Here is a 20,112-nt window from a genome sequence, read left to right as displayed (position 1 = left end):
ATGTGTACACCTTTGCTGGTGCAATACCTCTCCATCTGTGGATAGTGATGTCACAGGTCGCACTATAGAAATCTTTTTCAATGCTTCCCAGAACAGCACAGGGTGCACTTTTCCTAGCGACCCTAACGAGATAAGCGAGCTGCGTCTTGCACTGCACGTGTGTTTACTCGCCCAGCATGGCTCATGCATCGCCGCAAAATGTTAGCGTAGTGACTCACCACCGCAAGTGCATCTAAAATTATGGTCCGATTGTAGAATTAAACTGTAAACTAGCAACTCTTTTAAACTGTAAAGATAAATTAAATGATGCATGGGGTTCTCCATTCATTACCATTGCAACAACACATACACAATTACTTGATCAGGATGTATTGGGTAGTGGTTGTGCTAGCCAGGAACTGTAGTCTAATAATGGGTATGAATAGAGATTTGAGACAAAAGTTAGGGAAACAGAATGAAGATTTAAACAAGATGATGACCAAATTAACAAAAAAAACATGAAATTTGTGCAACAAAGTCTGTTACTGCTCTTGACCAGTAGTGAGAAAGTACAAAATAATTTAGATAGGAAGCTTTGAACAGTTGTTGTAAGAGCTAAGGACTGAATGTGAAGCACAGACTAAGAGACTTGAAGATCATAAGGATTAAGGGCAACAACTTAAGCTGGATGACAGTGGAGAAAAGATATGGTGGAGTCTTCAAAATTTGAGAGCACAACAGGGAAAACATAAGGAAGTGACTGAAATTAAAGTCGGTAGTGGAAATTTAGGAGATTTTGGGAGCCACAGGGGGCAAGTTTCTAAACAGGCCGTTGCAACTGAAGTATTTAAAAGTAAAATTCAGGTCTCTACGATGGACAATAATACACAAAAATTTAAATTTAACAGATGAATTAGGTAAGCTGGCAAAGAAAGTATTGCTAAAGAAGGGAGGAGTGGTAAAGGCACATTGTCCATTCTGATTTCAGACATAGTTAAGATTACATAATTGTTAACGTTTAAGTGAGGACATTATGAAACTATTAGCTCACATTGAAAATTGCCCAGAGAGTTGTATGAACCTCTTTTACAGACAAAATGGAAACTAAGATATCTGAATGGTGATAAGGTTAACATTCATAGTCCAGGAGAAAATGGAGTAGATTTTGAGTATTTGGGACATGAAAGAAATTGACACAAAACTGGAATCTGTTGTTACTGCTTGCGTTTCTTGTATAATGTCACTAACCCATGATGTCTCATTTCCCACAGATTCTTTCTCTAAACCCAAACTTTGCCTAGTGATTTCCTGTTCATTACTTTGATTCGACAGTGAATTAGTGTGAGCTAGCATGTCTCTGATGTGTTTGTAATTTTCAATTTGTGATAAATGTTTGAGAAAATTAATTTCAAATTCAAAAAAATGGGTCAAATGGCTCTGAGCACTATGGGACTTAACATCTGCGGTCATCAGTCCCCTAGAACTTAGAACTACTTAAACCTAACTAACCTAAGGACATCACACACATCCATGCCCGAGGCAGGATTCGAACCTGCGACTGTAGCGGTCACGCGGTTCTATACTGAAGCGCCTAGAACTGCACGGCCACACCGGCCGGCAATAATTAATTGCACCTAGTGATGAATTCTCATTTTGAGATTCTTTCATTTGTCTCACATAATGACTGCATTTAATTTTGCACAGTGCTGATCTGTTGCAAAAGTAAAATGCAACAAAAAGTTACTATTACCCACGAAAATATGAAACTTTCAGTCACTAACTGTCCATGAAAAGATAAATTGTCCCTCTTAATGTATAACTAATGAAATTCTTGAATATATAAAATATATTAACACGTAATATCTGCACTACAATGACCTCAGACTGCACAATCCTTTTCACCTAATGTCATGTAACGATCCCAATAGTGTTTCCTAAAATAGCACTCATCACGAAAATAGAAAAGAGAGTACATAAAGAAACATGTACAAAATTCTTACACTGATGTTAGCCTGCAAAGCAGTGCGACTGAAAAATATGGTGAAAGGTGGTTGTTGTTATTCCATTATTCAGACAGAACCTTCATCTGAATACGAAAATCGCAGAAAGTTCCAAAAACCTCACGTCCTAGGTAGATGGTTCCCCAAGAGTTAATTGCATTTGTTGTTGGGAACTGTAAACTAAAACTGGTTTCCTATTTCTTAAGTTTCATGTGTGACTGTATTGAATGTGAATCTGAACAACGCAAGTGATTTTATGACATAAATGTTAACTGGTAAAAGAGTAGCCAAATGCCCGAAATTATATAACTGTGTTACAGTTAAATTTGACGCAAGTGATTTTATCACATAAATGTTAACTGGTAAAAGAGTAGCCAAATACCTGAAATTATATAACTGTGTTACAGTTAAATTTGACTAAAAAATAATTTGAAAATCTAACATTTTATACTAAAGGAACTTTCCTGTGAAATTTTGCATTGGGCAGTCAAGCAAACAGTGCAACATTACGTGACTTCACAGCACCAGTACATGACTTGTAGTCCTAACACACAAAGCTCACAGAATAAAAGTTATATCTAAAATTACAAATAAAATTGTGTAAGAGTAATTGCTCAAAATTCTACTGCTCATAATAAACTCGGTACATGTAATTAATGTATATGGCCCACTTCTGGTCACCAATGATAATGTATATGATGAAAGCAGGAGTGAGAAGGTTGTTACATGTGCCCCTTGACGACAGTGTGCGGGAGATCGAGCGGTCAGGATTTGAGAGTGCACATCCAGGGCTGCCGTTAAATGACAAAACAGGAAATTAGGTACAGTAAAGAGGATATATTTCCATGTATGGTGTTCAAGGGGCGCTCCTAAGGTCGGAAGTTACCAGCTATAGGCCAGTCTAGCTGGTTGAATAATTAATTGAAATAGGTTCTGCCTTCCAAAAAGACACCTGCACTGCTCGAGGTCTGGATTATAAGAGAGACAGGCAACTGTGTTCCACACCGCAGAACACTCCAGCGTCCACACACGTGGCCTGTATCCCATGCGTGCTATTGGCTGAAAATAACGGCGTGAATTCGCTAACAGTTTCAGCACAGGTCTCAGGGCACCTCTTGTCAGCAGCAGCTTTAACTGGACAGAACTGCCTAGGTTTTGAAAGACAGACAACTTGCGTGATGTAGGCACAGCGTAAGTTACTCTGGGACTAGACTTGTGAAGATTTGACTGGTCCTTCGAAAGAATTTTTTTAAACCAATTCCTTGAAATATTCCTTGTCTGGGTGCCACCATGTACATTCCTTCCCCCTTCCAGAGAAGTGGTGACATTGCTTACAAAAAGGCGTCAATCAGTCCCCAGAAAGACGGCTTGCCCTAGTAGAGAAATTATGGAGGGATCTGTCACCATATTTCATTTAGTGTAAGGGGGAGGGACTAACCTATAGTTAAGGTTATCAAACTTCATGAGTCAAGAAAATAACAAAATATTAACTATTCAAATTAAAATACAATGTCTACTGTAATAGTTAAAATCATCACTGTCCATATAATCAGATAAAACATGCGATGTTAAACCGTCTCAAAAGAGGGATGAACTAGTTTGGTTTCTGTTAGGTTTGGGGAAAAAATCGGTTACAAACTCGTTGTCATAGGGAGTAGGTGATGGCCAAACTGAATCAGCACCGATCTTTTAATGATTTACAGGCGTTGTTTGTGTTGTTTGGCAAATCTCATTACTAGATAGTGGAACTAATACCAAAAATAAAAAGCATCAACAACACGACAGAATACTCAGTTCTATAACAATCAAAGTATTTGGGTAGAAAACATAATAAATCAGTTTAATGCAATCGTTAGCATCTGACTTGGGTAAAAACTGGGTGAAGTACATTTAAAAGGAGTGATAACAAACGTAAAATTGTGCCATACCCTCCACATATTAGTTACGGGTAATAGTTGCACAAAGTTTCACAGGCTACAAAATATTAACACATTTCAGTAGAATGGAGGATGCAGTTAACAAGCTAAAGAGATAGTGTTCCATAAATCAGATGAAAATCTTTAACTATATTAACTGATGTTAAAATACAAGGTACAAAAGTTTTCTTGTGGAATACTGGAATTATGGATGAATTCAGGGGACAACAAAGGCTACACATCAAAACCCATGAATATCTAATACAAAAATGCTACCTTCTCACTTTAAAGTACCTTAAACCACTTCAGTAATCAATCGTCCTTCAAAACATTAACAAACTGTTCTCTATAACTAAAAGTACAACAGGAAATTCTGAAGGACAGGGCAGAAACAACACTTTTTGGACTCTCAATTAACAGTGAAGATCGGTTACAGCCTTATTTTTCGCTCTAAAATGAAAAAGTTCAAGAAAAACATATGTCCCGTCAACTATTCTTATAGTTTACCGTTTTGAGATTATCAAGGTACTGTCATATGGCATAAAATAAGCTTGTAAAACGACGTTGTAGTTATGGAGAAACACAGAGGCAAAACTCTACAAAAGATAAATAAAATGCGTGTCCACAGTGACAAAACAGGTAACAATATCCTCGTCCTATTCATAAAATTTCACATAAGGAAGGGAAAGAATGTATAATTAGATCATAAAATACGAAATGATTCACAGCTAGAACATGGTTCTGCGCAACAAAGAAGCGACTGACTGATGGGAGATCGGGACATGGCTTGTCCAGCAGGGAAGGAGAGAAAAGCATGTGGCGTCGACAAACTTAAATGGTGCTTCTCTCTAGTTGGGTGATGGAGGGGGTATTATCTGCAGCGTAATGCATATCTTGCAGGAGGGAAAAGAGCCAGAGGTATGTGCAAGGGATGAGGAATGGCGTGAGGAGGGGGTGGGGGGGTGGGGAGGGGAAGGTGGAGGTGACATATTCATCATTCAGCAGAGCACACGTGCGCTTGCTAAGGCGATCTTGAAACAAACGTTTTTTGAAGCACAGCTGAAACCAAGTTGGTAGAAATTATTACCTGTTGCATAGTATACAACAGGTTATTCAACCTTTTGAACATAACTCCTGAGTTGGATGGGTGATTCTGAGATGTGGTAGTACAGAGTGCACGTGATAAGCTAGTGTACCTATCTATAAGCGCTAATTAATCTTGTTAGCTCCAGCTGTTAGTTATGTTATGAAAGGGAAGGATTTCAGTGGATGAAAAAGTAGTAAGTAATTACCTGAGGTTGTAGTGGTGGGTGAAAAGACGGTAGTTAATCGACTCATGTGCACTATGTCACTAGGCAATTTAAAATGGGGCATAAGTTAGTAGCTAGATTCACAGCAAGGAGGGGGCTACGGTCGTGCCACAAAGAAGCTTACTCGTCATCCAGATAGCATGAGTGCAAAAATGTTAGGTCGCATTAATCAATGCCTGCACTCAATGCTTAGGCGAAGTGTGCATTATTTAGTGGTTTTCGTAAGTGATTTGCTGAATAGGAAGCTTAAGTAATGGATGTTGTGGCTTAGGAGGAAAAGGTATTTGACCAATGATAAAATTATGTATCAGTTAATGCAAAGGTTTTTCTGGGTGTATTCGGGGACAGCTTTCCACGATCGTAACGCCAGGGTAGCTCGACACATTGGCCATCTATGCCGAGCAGCCCAACCGCTGTAAACTTTAAGGGTGCTCACATTAAAGAATAAGGAATTGGGTATAATCCGGAACACGTTCAGGTAATGGGTTTCAAAGTCAGATTGATTCAGCAGTGATACATCCACTAGTCGCAGGGTGTTTTCTTCTCCTTCCCTCTGGAGGGAGACGATATGTCTGAGTAGTATTGACTACCAACCAGGGTGTAAAAGAAGGCAAGCCTCGTGAAGTGTCAATGAAGAATAGGTGAAAGAGATAGGTAGGCGATCAGTTTATGAAAGTGTAAACTGAAAGAATAAACCCATCAGCTGGGCACTCTGCAGGCACTAACCACACCGTGTAAGGCACACAGCCCTGGAGGAGGAGGGTACAAATTAAGGGTTGAAGTTGGAAAGAAGATGAGCAAATCAGAGCAATGGTAGTAACCCAGTGCAATACATGGGCGAGGGAAGACCTGTGCTCTGTCTCCATAGGGGCGATTTCGTCTCATGGTGGTTAACTAATACAAAATTCCCAAAATCCATGAAGTAACAGGGTGAGCTACGAGAAAAGGAGGGCACAAACTACTGCAACTTTGCACAATAAAACTCTTATTCATTAGGGTGGAAGTCTCTTGCTAATTATATTTCCAATGAGATAAAATGTAACTATGCTTGGGTGATGACGTTACATCATCGGTGCTAACTATAAACAATCTAGTGTTTATTTCAGAGGGTGCTTCAATCTTATTGTCTCATGGGTGTGATTGTTTGAATAAACAAATGGGTTTCTCTCACTTCCTAAACACACGGCAGACCACTCTATCCAAGTGGTAGCACTGCCGTAACAATATCACTTCATCATTAAATTATTTCGTAAGAAGTAGGGTGAACAATAACGAAACTTGTGATCATCTGGGTGAACTCTTAAAAACGCACATATGGTGCAAACTACAATTCTACAGTTACTTGGGTGAAACTTCTTTATCCTATCACAAAATCTATTCCGCTTACCGCTGTGCAGCGAGAATGTAGCGTACTTCTTCTCAACTTCAGAGGCGCATTCGACTCTTCTCTATTGAGTATCCTAGATGGGTGCTTCATTTTCTTCTAAACATACCAGTCTGGCTCTGGGCACGAACATGGCGCATGATGGGATTGTGGAATCGCTAACTCACAGAATCATGTATCATGAGTGAAAGGGAATCAATGACGTGATGGCACGGACATCAGCTGCCAAGTGACATACAGGTGTCCATTCAGGTCTCGCAAGCATGATGCAGTGACATCCCTTTCATGCTTGACACATGAGATATTCCAGTCGAAATAAGTTTTCGCCTAGGCACTGTTGCTGGGACAAGGACGCATAACTGTGATTCCTAGCAATCCTAATAGGACAACACGTTTGTCACTGAATTTACCCATCAAACTGCTGCTCCTGCCAGTGTGGGAGCATGATCCAACGTTGTTTTCTGCATATGAGGCTTTCAGCAGAAAAACGTTGTTGTGCAGATCGCCACATTGCACTGACAGTTTAACCCCAATTGATGTACAGGCAATGTCTCCTCTTGTCTTGTGGTCCTGGAACGAATCTCAGTATCTATAGAGCACATAATTTTCCGTGAAAAAATCTCTTTTATAGCCTCACAGTTATTGATGTGCTGAATCTATACATCCCTCATGATAGGACACACAATTACTTCCTCTGGACATGCTGGAAAATCATTCACGGTAACATTGCACTACAATATATACACATTTGACACAAATAGTGTAGTTATCTTTTATATCTGTACAGCGTACAAAAAATTATGGTAGGTCTACACTCACACTAGCTATACGTATGGATTCTCCTCAGGTTATTATCTAACAACGTCTTTGAATCAGAGCTTCTGGGAGCTGCTGTATACTGCCAAGATTCTCTCAAACTAGTTTTATGCACAGGCGTCGTGCACAATGCGATCATAAATGACACACCTGTGGACATAATGCTTGGAAAGACATTACCGATATGGGCTGTTCTACTGTAATCAACATCACCATCGACAGAACAATAAGGAAAATGCAAGTGTACACTTACAAGTGCTGATGAGTGGACGTACTGTTACAGCCGTACTGTCTGTCGTGTTTGTATGTTACAGCAGGTCCAGTTGAACACTTGTGTCGTTGTATTGTGCAGCTGTCTACAAAATGAATACATCGCCACTTTCGTTTCAATATGCTCCTCAGTGCATGAAAATCACAATTCCCCATGTCCAATCTATCCTTCCATTACAACTAGACAAACGTATTTTTCGGTTTTTTGTTTTTATGTGAATAGTAGTTTGATTGCTTCCCACAAACGTATGTCGGACCATATGCCACAGCCCTTACGTTCAAGCAGCAGCATGACATATCTGACTATGAATTATAGTATAAAAAAATTATGATACATCCACAGCTGCATCATCTGGGTGTCGTTTTCGCACTGAAGAAAAGCCTTCCGCCATGACATACTTGTCGGTGAATAAAGGATGTAATTACAATAAAAAAAAGCCCTAGGGTCTTTTCGGTGAATCGATTTCACCACTCCCACGAAAACTTTTGCTTATCAGGCACATAACAATATCGCTTGAATAGCAGTTTCGCTGGTGCAACATAATTCCAAAGACATAGACTGGAAATTACTTCTCTAGAAATCCAAAACTTTAGAGAGGTGGAGCGTGCTGTAAACCTCTGAGTAACTAGAAACTCATCCCGTCTGCGAAGACCTTTATGCGGAAACTCGAAAAAATAGAGGAAACTGATATTTCCACTCACGAATACCTATGTTATTGATGTAACAGATTCTAAATAATCCTCATAATCTACAAAGCTAACTAAGGTGTTTCTCGTGTCTAGAGAACCAGCAAACGTGTCTTCCACCTGTCTTTCACCTGCTAGATGCACACACCACAATCGATGTGGCCTCAGCTCAATTAAAGGAAGACATGTACAGAAGTAGTCAACCAGACAAATTACATGGGACGGAATGATGGTCCAGAGCAGACACACGTCCATATTGAAACTTCTCAAATTCCCAAGCGATCACAAAAGCTATCCAAAACATTCTGTTAGTTCGATATTCGTGCTTCTAGAGGACGACTTGGTTGAGTCATTCCTGCATCCCAACATGTCTTTCCATTCGGACAGTTGCTATCATTCGCCACAAACGTGAATTATCCCTGCCACTGGACACCGCCGGCTCGCCACTCACCATAGACAGAATTACCCTAGGAAACCAGCCACAAACATATTTGATCGCTGCACTTACAATTACGTGTTACGATCACGGTCTCAATTGATGACTTCCGACAATGAGCGAAGTATCGGAAACATACCAAGCTGATGGCTGGAAATAGATATATCTGTACCATTCTTATACTTTCCCCTTTGCTATTACAGTATTCCGCGTCAGATTCATACCATCCTTATGACTGGACATAGTTATTTCCTTTGCACATGTCGGAACGTGCACACAGATGCTTAAGGCGAACCTATCATGCACCCACTACTAGTAAGTATAATACTATACCAATAACTGATTGCTCGCAATACGAAATAATACTGAGAGAAAATCAGCCTTTGGTGGTTACGTCTCATCAGTTTTTCCTGTAAGTGCGACCCCTGTGTCTTAGAAAGAGAGACATAATCGTTAAAAAAACACGACCTTATTACTATCACAGATGGTCTTGGTTCTACAGGTGCACACAAGTATTCATGTTAAAATCTACATCCGATTTATAAATCGACTTATGACCCTACCTCCGAATGAAGTGGTTTGCTTTCCAGACAAATACCGCGATACTGAATACAGACGATGAATGCTGGAGTGTAAATTATCAGACGAGCAGTACAGTTACACGTAGCCCATGTTGCAACCTCGTGATATAATCACGGAATTTTGGAAGTAGCCGGCCGGGTTGGCCAAACGGTTCTAGGCGCTATAGTCTGGAAATGCGCGGCCGCTACGTTCGCAGGTTCGAATCCTGCCTCGGGCATGGATGTGTGTGATGTCCTTAGGTTAGTTAGGTTCTAGGAGACTGATGACCTCAGAAGTTAAGTCCCGTAGTGCTCAGAGCCATTTGAACCATTTTTGGAAGTGATTCGGCTAAGGAACGTGGTATAAAACCGGTGTTTACGACTTCCTCATGCCGCCGCTTAGATATTTCTCCAGTATTTTAACATATTCCATCTCGATACCATGTCACAGGTTCCTCAATACATCCAGTGGGTTACAAACGAATTTGATTGAGAAGTATCACAAACCATAGAGTGTGTGCGATTGAGGTCGTAAGAAATGTACACAGCCTTTTCAAGCTATCTACTAGAAAAGCTGCCGTGTGGTATTAGCCGAGCGGTCCAAGGCGCTGCAGTCATGGACTCTGCGGCTGGTCCCGGCGGAGGTTCGAGTCCTCCCTCGGGCATGGGTGTGTGTGTTTTTCCATAGGACAATTTAGGTTAAGTAGGTTGTAAGCTTACCAGTAAAGTCCCATAAGATTTCACCCCCATTTGAACTAGAAATGCTGTCTTGAGTTAGGAATCAAGTCTTTCCATTCAACCACATACTTGCATTGGATCCCATGAAGAAGTCCTTTAATGATTACTGTCACTAGTGAATCATATTTCTGGCACTCTCATCACAGTACACCTCCCGATCAGTGTATTAGAACAAGGTGTTGGCAGCTGTACTACATTTGCAACAATTTTAGAACACGGAGCAAGAGGTTAGGTCATGATCGCATGGGAGGAACTGATACAAAATCGATGGAGTTTTCCTATTTGGGGAGCAAAATAACTGATGATGGTCGAAGTAGAGAGGATATAAAATGTAGACTGGCAATGGCAAGGAAGGCGTTTCTGAAGAAGAGGAATACGAGGAAACGTCGACATGGAAGCTAAGGGAACCAGGGAAACAGTCACTTTTTTTCCATCGAGGCAGCATTCTACTATAAGTATATTGAGGTAAAAGTGATACATGCAAGTTGACTACTATATTTGCCGCTAATCAGGAGTACAGACATCCATCTGCCTTTAATCTTACTTGCATCTGCGTTAGAGGATGACGTAGAGTGGATAGAGTGGTCGGTTCAGATGGTGCTGTAATGAGGTACGATTTAATGGTAGACTGATGATGCATTCTAAGAGATAGAGAGAGGGCGAAGTTGCTGCAGGTCATGTGACCATTTTTCCTTGATGTTCTGTCAGGATGCATCAGTTGTATGGCTTAACTTGCGTTCGACTTGTGTTCTGTGTGGGTCTTACAGCAGTGTCTATTTGCGATTGTTAACAGTAAACCTCTCTGTCATCAGAGGACTTCCATCTCATGTGTGATGAAATGTGACACATTAGTCTAAACAAATGAAGATTTATGCGATGCACTCGATTCCCCTGTCGCATCTTGGGTGTACTTCAGCTTCATAACTAAGTTAGCGATAGGGGTTTGTGAAACACTGCGATGACCATGTATACATACGATTGACATATGTGGTGTTTACAGAGCTAGTGGCGGCATGACCTGTAATTTCACATTTAGGGCGCTGCTGCTATACGTTTATCTGCTTCCTTGTAAGGCGTATTCTCTGTTACTGACTATTCTTTGATATAGGACTGATTTGGGCATAGTATAATTTCTGAACCGTGATCGGAAGTGAACAATCGACGCCCTACATCTATGGATAGCTATATTGTGCATGTCTCATACAGAGTCACTGTTTCTAGGAAGTAGTTTTTTCGTTTTACGGTTTGTTACCGTAGTTTATCGTAGAGAAACCTGCAAGAAGGATGTATGTCATGTGCTGGAAATATATTTCTTACATTGGAATATTACGGGCACTACATTCCATACAACTGATAGGTTGGAAACTCAAGAGCTCTGACATTATAGCCTATTTTAAGTGCACAACCATGTAGGCTTAGGACTGCATGTGTTTACATTCTCTCTCAGCAGTACGCTGCTGGTACTGATCCCAGACACTAGAACAATACTTTAAAATTGGAAGCGTAGCTGATTCACGTAAAATGCTTCGAACTCCATCCATCTGGGGCTCCATCATGCGTAAAAATCACCCATTTCTTGTTCTTCTTAATAATCTGCTATAACATCACAATACTTTCAAATCTGTTACTATACATAGATTAGGAGTGCTAACCTCTTCGAAATAGACGCATCTCGAGAAATCTTGTACACTCGGATGGGCGAGGATTGGGCATGCCCCATTCATTGACGAGACGTGGAATGTAGGGGTCCACTTCTGGTTGGCTGCAGATTAAATCTATAACGGTGCTGCAAGGTGGGTTACTCAAAGAGAGTGCGAGCGGGTCTTTCAGTGTCTTAATTTTATCCTATGACTGCGAGAATGATCTGTGACTCCCATCGGCATAGTGATAGATCGCAAATTAAGCACTATGATCAAGGTGCTAGAAACATATAGAGCGCTGTCTGGTATACTTTGATGATGAATGGACATACTGCACAGTCATCTATCCACATTCGCAATGATACTCGAAAAGTAGAGAAGGGGCGGCTTGCGTGTGATACTGAAATTTTGAAACATGCTGTCGCATCATTGGTCGGTGCTGAAATTACTCTAAAATTGCTAAAATTGTTGGCACTATCAAGTGTGGTGCTTATTATTTCAGTACATCGACGGTGTCTTTTCCATCCCATCTGTCCACTGGTATGATGTTGGTTACCACATAATGATTGACTGACATCGCTTGTTTGAATTGGAGAAAGAGTTTTGGTGGCTGGGTAACACCTTCAGGGGATGGCTAGCACCAAAACAATGAGCATGTACAAGGCTGCAATATGAGAAATCAGGCGAAACGGAATGCAGAGCCATCAGCTATTGCATCACTGCGGCAGATGAGTCAATCACCTTCGGACAGCACTTTGGAAGCTCTCCACAACGCCTCCATACTCTTCCAGTTTCCTTATGTTGTAACTCTCTTTTATTTAAAATCATCCAGTTTGTGTGGTGTGTTATGGTAGCTGCAGTAACAGCATGACTTATACCGTGCGACGTTTAGTTGTCTGTGAGAAGCAATGGACCTGAACGTGTTAATGTCAACTAAGAACCTGACACAGACCTGGAGGAAAAAACAAAATGTATGGTAGTGTACAACGCGTGTTACAGCAGAAAAAAAAAGTTTCAAACAACGACACAGGGCCACAGGGAAGGTCTCTTCGAGTTAGAGTATAGTTTGTGGGATACGATCATCCTCTTACAGTACAGGCAAAGAAACATTAGATTGGTCTGTGCCACGGATCAATAGCTGTAATATTAATATGATCGTCACATGTACCCGACGCTGGTGCGCAGACGGTATTTGTTTGCGGTAAATGGGAGCGGAGAAAGCGGTAAATATCTTATCAAGTTCTCTAACGGATGAAGCTAGTGGAGCATTAATAGTTCGTAGTTTTTCTCTGTTCGCTGGTACAGAATAACGAAGATATCATGATGGGCTGATAGACGTGAATGGGCCATGGGGGATGCAGATCTGCTTTGGACAGCAGCACCTGTATGTAGTTTCGGGACGCACCACAGTGCACCAGCAAAATCCTCGTCCTCCCCCCAGATCCCGTACTGTCTTTTATACTACCTAGAGTTGAAGAAACAGGCTTCATTTGGCGCTGACCTTACACTTGGTAACGATGGTAAAATATTGGGCTGATAGACGTGAATGGGCCATGGGGGATGCGGATCTGCTTTGGACAGCAGAACCTGTATGTAGTTTCGGGACGCACCACAGTGCACCAGCAAAATCCTCGTCCTCCCCCAAGATCCCGTACTGTCTTTTATACTACCTAGAGTTGAAGAAATAGGCTTCATTTGGCGCTGACCTTACACTTGGTAACGATGGTAAAATATTGGGCTGATAGAGGTGAATGGGCCATGGGGGATGCGGATCTGCTTTGGACAGCAGAACCTGTATGTAGTTTCGAGACGCACCACAGTGCACCAGCAAAATACTCGTCCTCCCCCCAGATCCCTCACTGTCTTTTATACTACCTAGAGTTGAAGAAACAGGCTTCATTTGGCGCTGACCTTACACTTGGTAACGATGGTAAAATATTGGGCTGATAGACGTGAATGGGCCATGGGGGATGCGGATCTGCTTTGGACAGCAGCACCTGTATGTAGTTTCGGGACGCACCACAGTGCACCAGCAAAATCCTCGTCCTCCCCCCAGATCCCGTACTGTCTTTTATACTACCTAGAGTTGAAGAAATAGGCTTCATTTGGCGCTGACCTTACACTTGGTAACGATGGTAAAATATTGGGCTGATAGACGTGAATGGGCCATGGGGGATGCGGATCTGCTTTGGACAGCAGAACCTGTATGTAGTTTCGGGACGCACCACAGTGCACCAGCAAAATCCTCGTCCTCCCCCCAGATCCTGTACTGTCTTTTATACTACCTAGAGTTGAAGAAACAGGCTTCATTTGGCGCTGACCTTACACTTGGTAACAATGGTAAAATATTGGGCTGATAGACGTGAATGGGCCATGGGGGATGCAGATCTGCTTTGGACAGCAGCACCTGTATGTAGTTTCGGGACGCACCACAGTGCACCAGCAAAATCCTCGTCCTCCCCCCAGATCCCGTACTGTCTTTTATACTACCTAGAGTTGAAGAAATAGGCTTCATTTGGCGCTGACCTTACACTTGGTAACGATGGTAAAATATTGGGCTGATAGACGTGAATGGGCCATGGGGGATGCGGATCTGCTTTGGACAGCAGCACCTGTATGTAGTTTCGGGACGCACCACAGTGCACCAGCAAAATCCTCGTCCTCCCCCCAGATCCCGTACTGTCTTTTATACTACCTAGAGTTGAAGAAATAGGCTTCATTTGGCGCTGACCTTACACTTGGTAACGATGGTAAAATATTGGGCTGATAGACGTGAATGGGCCATGGGGGATGCGGATCTGCTTTGGACAGCAGCACCTGTATGTAGTTTCGGGACGCACCACAGTGCACCAGCAAAATCCTCGTCCTCCCCCCAGATCCCGTACTGTCTTTTATACTACCTAGAGTTGAAGAAATAGGCTTCATTTGGCGCTGACCTTACACTTGGTAACGATGGTAAAATATTGGGCTGATAGACGTGAATGGGCCATGGGGGATGCGGATCTGCTTTGGACAGCAGCACCTGTATGTAGTTTCGGGACGCACCACAGTGCACCAGCAAAATCCTCGTCCTCCCCCAAGATCCCGTACTGTCTTTTATACTACCTAGAGTTGAAGAAATAGGCTTCATTTGGCGCTGACCTTACACTTGGTAACGATGGTAAAATATTGGGCTGATAGACGTGAATGGGCCATGGGGGATGCGGATCTGCTTTGGACAGCAGCACCTGTATGTAGTTTCGGGACGCACCATAGTGCACCAGCAAAATCCTCGTCCTCCCCCCAGATCCCGTACTGTCTTTTATACTACCTAGAGTTGAAGAAATAGGCTTCATTTGGCGCTGACCTTACACTTGGTAACGATGGTAAAATATTGGGCTGATAGACGTGAATGGGCCATGGGGGATGCGGATCTGCTTTGGACAGGAGCACCTGTATGTAGTTTCGGGACGCACCACAGTGCACCAGCAAAATCCTCGTCCTCCCCCCAGATCCCGTACTGTCTTTTATACTACCTAGAGTTGAAGAAATAGGCTTCATTTGGCGCTGACCTTACACTTGGTAACGATGGTAAAATATTGGGCTGATAGACGTGAATGGGCCATGGGGGATGCGGATCTGCTTTGGACAGCAGCACCTGTATGTAGTTTCGGGACGCACCACAGTGCACCAGCAAAATCCTCGTCCTCCCCCCAGATCCCCTACTGTCATTTATACTACCTAGAGTTGCACGAGAAGGGCACACATCGTACACTGTTGGTGGAGCTACGACATCTTCCCATTTCCACCGAGTGGTCAAAACACAGTCCAGTCGTACTAACTCAGATCAGTCTGTTGCTACACGAGTTACAGAAGGTGATCGATGTAGCTCTCTCCGATGTCTACTCAGTACCGACTTAAATTGGAGTGATCACATATGCAAAGTTGGAAGAGGCATAGGACCTACCTGACACTACTTTGGAATTTCACAGTAGGAAAGAGGTTCGAGAAAGTTGAATCCATTCGAAACATGAGTGTGCCAGAAATATGATTCAGTGGTGATAGTAATCATTAAAGGACTTCTCCACAGGATCCAATGCAGGTATGTGTTTTAATGGAAAGCAGCATTTCTATCAGATAGCGTAGCACTACAGATTTGGAAAGGCTGAGTACATTTCTTACGACCTCAATCAGCATACCATCTATGGTTTGTGATCCATCTCAATCAACCGTCACCTATAACCCACTGGATCTATCGCAGAACCTCTGATATGGCATCGAGATAGAATAAGTAACAAATACTGGAGCAATATCTAGCGAAAGCATGAGGGAGTTGGTGTACCACGTTCCTTAGCCGAATCGTTTTCAAAATTCCGTGGTTTTTTGACGAGGTTGCATCGTGTGCTACGTGTAACTGCATTGTTGGTCTGATAATATACACATCAGAGATGACTGTCTATACTCAATGTCGCGTTATTTGTCTGGAAAAACGAATTCATTTGGAGGTAATGTCATAAGTCGATATATAAAGCTGGTATAGCTTTTAACATGAATGCTTGTGTGCACCTGTAAATCCTAGACCATTTGAGATAGCAATATGGTTATGTTTTTCTAACATATAGCGGTTTGTATCACGATTACACCTCTCTTTCTAAGACACAGTGGTCGCACTCGCAGGGACACCTTATGAGAGGTGTCAACCAATCTCTGATTTTCTCTCTGTGTTATTTCACATCGCGAGCAATCAGTTATTGGTAGAGTATTATACTTGGTGGTAGTAGGTGGATGATAGGTTTGCCTTGAGCATCTGCCTTACAAAGTATGTGTTTATGTTGCGACATGTGCAAAGGAAATGACTATGTCCGGTTGTAAGAAGGTATGGATTTGATGTGGTATACTGTGATAGCAAAGGGGAAAGTATGTCAGGCAATAAGAATGGTACAGATATTCTATTTCCAGAGCCACAAGCATCAGCGGGATGTATTTTCGACACTTCGCTCATTATCGGTTGTCTTCCAATTGAGACCACGACTGTAACAGTTAATTGTAAGTACAGCGATCAAATATGTTTGTGACTGGTTTCCTAGGATAATTCTGTCTACGGTGCGTGGCGAGCCGGCGGTGTCCAATCATAATGATTCATGTTTCTGGCTAACGGTAGCAGCTGTCCTAATGGACAGGCCTGGTGGGATGCAGGAGTGTAGCGGACTCAACCATGTCGTCCTCTAGAAGCACGAATAGTGAACTAACAGAATGTTTTGGATCGCTTTAGTGATCGCGTGGGAATTTGAGAAGTTTCAATATGGACGTGTGTCTGCTCTGGACCAAAATTGCCTCCCATGTAAATTGTGTCGTTGATTGCTTCTACACGTTTCACGCTTTTATTTAGCTGAGTGAACATCGATTCTGTTGCGTCCATCTAGCAGTTGGAAGACGGGTGCAAGACTCGTTTGCTGGTCCTCAAGACGTGAGAATCGCCCTAGTTGACTTTGTAGATGATAGGGATGATTCGGAATCTGGTACATCACCGACATCGGTATTCGTGAATGGAAATAGCAGTTTCCTCGATTTTTTTCGCGTTTCCACGTACAGGTTTTCACGGATGGGATATGTTTCTAGTTACTCTGTGATTTTCAGCACGCTCCACCTCTCTAAAGTTTTGGTTCTCTAGAGAAGTAATTTCCAGTCTATGTCTTCGGAATTCTGTTGTGCGATAGATACTGGTATACAGGCAATATCGCTACGTGCCTGATAAGCAAAAGCTTCCGTGGAAGTGGTGAAATCGATAAACTGAAAAGACTCTAGGGCTTTTTTTCTAATTGTTATTATTTCCATTATTCATCGACACGTATGAGATGGCGGGAGAATTTTTTGCAGTGCGAAAACGACATCGAGCTGGTGCAAGTGAAAACGTATCATAATTTTTTTATACACCTACAATTGATAGAAATGTTATGCTGCTGCTTGAACGTAAGGGCTGTGGCGTATGGTCCGACATACGTTTGTGGGAAACAATCAAACTACTATTCACATAAAAACAAAAAACGAAGACAAAAATTACGTATGTCTAGTCATAATGGAAGCATAGATTTGACATGGTGAATTGTGATTTTAATGCACTGAAGAGTATGACCGTACGTAAATGGTGATAGATTCATTTTGTAAACAGCCGCACAATATAGCAATGCAAGTGTTGAACTCGACTGCTATAGTGTACAAACAAGATGAGCAACATGGCCGTAACAATACGTCCCCTCATCGGCACCCCTAGGTATACCCTCACATTTTTCTTGTGATGTTGATTACATTGTGAAATTGACTACAGTATAACCTTGATTAGAGTACACCAGCTCGCATCAGTGATGTCTTTCCAAGCATTACGTCTGTGACTGCTGTATTCATTATCACATAGTGCTAGACGCCTGTTCTTCAAAACACTTGTCTGAGAGAATCTTGACAGGATAGAGCGCCTTCCAGAAGCTCTGATTCGAAGAGTTTGTCAGATAATTTCTTAGTATTGAGGAGAATCGAGACATATAGCCAGTGTGAGTGTAGGCATATCATAATTCTTTCTGGCACTTTACAGATATAAGAGATAACTGCACTGTTTGTGTAAAATGTATATATATTGTAGTGTAATGTTATTGTGGCTTATGTTCCAGCATGTCCAGAGGAAATGAGTGTGTGTCCTACTGTGAGGGACATCCTACTGTGAACACATCAAGAACTGTGAAGCTATGAGAGACATTTAAACATGGAAATTATGTGCACATAGATACTGAAATTCAATCCAGGACCACAGCCATCAAGAGCAGACTGTACATCAATCCGTGTCAGACTGCAGCAGCAATCTTAATATATAATTGTAGCTACACTGATAAATAAGTTCCTGTTTCCAAATATTCTCGTGATTCTTGTATTTATTTTATGATCTGTAGACAACTTTTGCGGGGTTTAACTCTCACTGCAATGTGGCGATTTGTACAAAATTATTTTGCCTCTGAAAGTCTCCTCTGCAGAATACGTTGGGGGATGGTGCTCCCACACCGGCAACAGCAGCAGTTTGATGGGTAAATTCAGTGATGAGCTGGCTGTCCCACTACGACTGCTAGGAATTGCAGCTATGCGTCATCGTACCAGTAATGGTACCTAGATGAACACGTATTTCGACTAGAATTTATCAGGTGTCAAGCAACAAAGGGATGCCACAGCCTCAGTCTTGCGGGAATGGAACAGACACCTGCATGTGGCTCGGCAGCTGACGGTCGCATCATCACTTTACGGGGGCCGACTGTGCACCCTAACTCAAGGGGGCATCTGCAGAGTCAGCTGCATTGACGTCAGGTGTCAGGTGGCAGGATGTATTTTTTAGCAGCGATCTTTTCTTTAAACTATATTACATCAATTTCGTCGATCAACAGGATGCTGCGAATTAAAAAGAAACTTCCAAATACACATGAAGAATATCTATTTAATTAATTTGCATAGTGTTTTTATATCAGTGTGGTATTAGCGGTACTATACTTGAGGGGAGGGTGTGTGTGAGTGGGTGACATGGAGCAGAAAAGTAGTTTAGGTGCAGAACACTAGGTTAATTTGCATAATTTTTATGTAAAAGCCGGCCGTGGTGGCCGAGCGGTTCTAGGCGCTACCATCTGGAACCGTGTGACCACTACGGTCGCAGGTTCGAATCCTGCCTCGGACATGGATGTGTGTAATGTCCTTAGGTTAGTTAGGTTTAGGTAGTTCTATGTTCTAGGGGACTGATGATCTCAGAAGTTAAGTCCCTTAGTGCTCAGAGCCATTTGAACCATTTTTAAATGTAAAACACAATACAATAGTTTAAGGGGTAGGAGACAAGAAGAATGAGCTAGAAAAAGCGTTCAAAAGCATGTAAAATTCGAACAGTGCACCAGAAAATGGTAGAAGGACATAACTAATTACTTCATTTAGTATCAAAGGCGGTACAATAGTTTAAGGAAATGGGGGTGACATGGAAAGCCACATAACATAACAATGGTTTAAATGCCGACAAAGGGCGAAACATTAGGTTAAGACACCCAGAGTGTATTGTCAAACATTATGTTATGCAACATGTTTGCTCCATGTAATTACTTCTTACGAGACCTGCATGTTTCCAAACAGCAGAGAACTATAAACTGAACATTTTGTAAATAAACGATATACCCTGGAATTTTCCTTCATGAGATCCTTCCTCTCCTCTGCAGAGCCGCCAATCTCCAGGTAGAAGAAGGAAGGGGGAAAGGGTAACTGGCAAGGTGGGTGGGGATGGTCTGGCGGGTATGGTGATTGATTTACTGAAAAATTCTATAAATAAATTATATTCCATACAAGGCCATAAATAATTAAATAATATTCTACACATTGTCTAAAGCG

General features: G+C 42.0%; 1 protein-coding gene across 2 annotated transcripts in view; it reads right to left on the bottom strand.

The window, feature by feature from the left end:
• The window catches only part of LOC126291554 (serine protease 1-like), a 212,735-nt gene that overhangs the window by 143,429 nt on the left and 49,194 nt on the right, over nt 1-20,112 (bottom strand). The gene's annotated exons all lie outside the window — the stretch shown is intronic.

The sequence above is a fragment of the Schistocerca gregaria genome, chromosome 9 (assembly GCF_023897955.1).
Source record: "Schistocerca gregaria isolate iqSchGreg1 chromosome 9, iqSchGreg1.2, whole genome shotgun sequence".
NCBI classification, from domain to species: Eukaryota; Metazoa; Arthropoda; class Insecta; order Orthoptera; family Acrididae; genus Schistocerca; species Schistocerca gregaria.
This window is presented reverse-complemented; position numbering and strand designations above follow the sequence as displayed.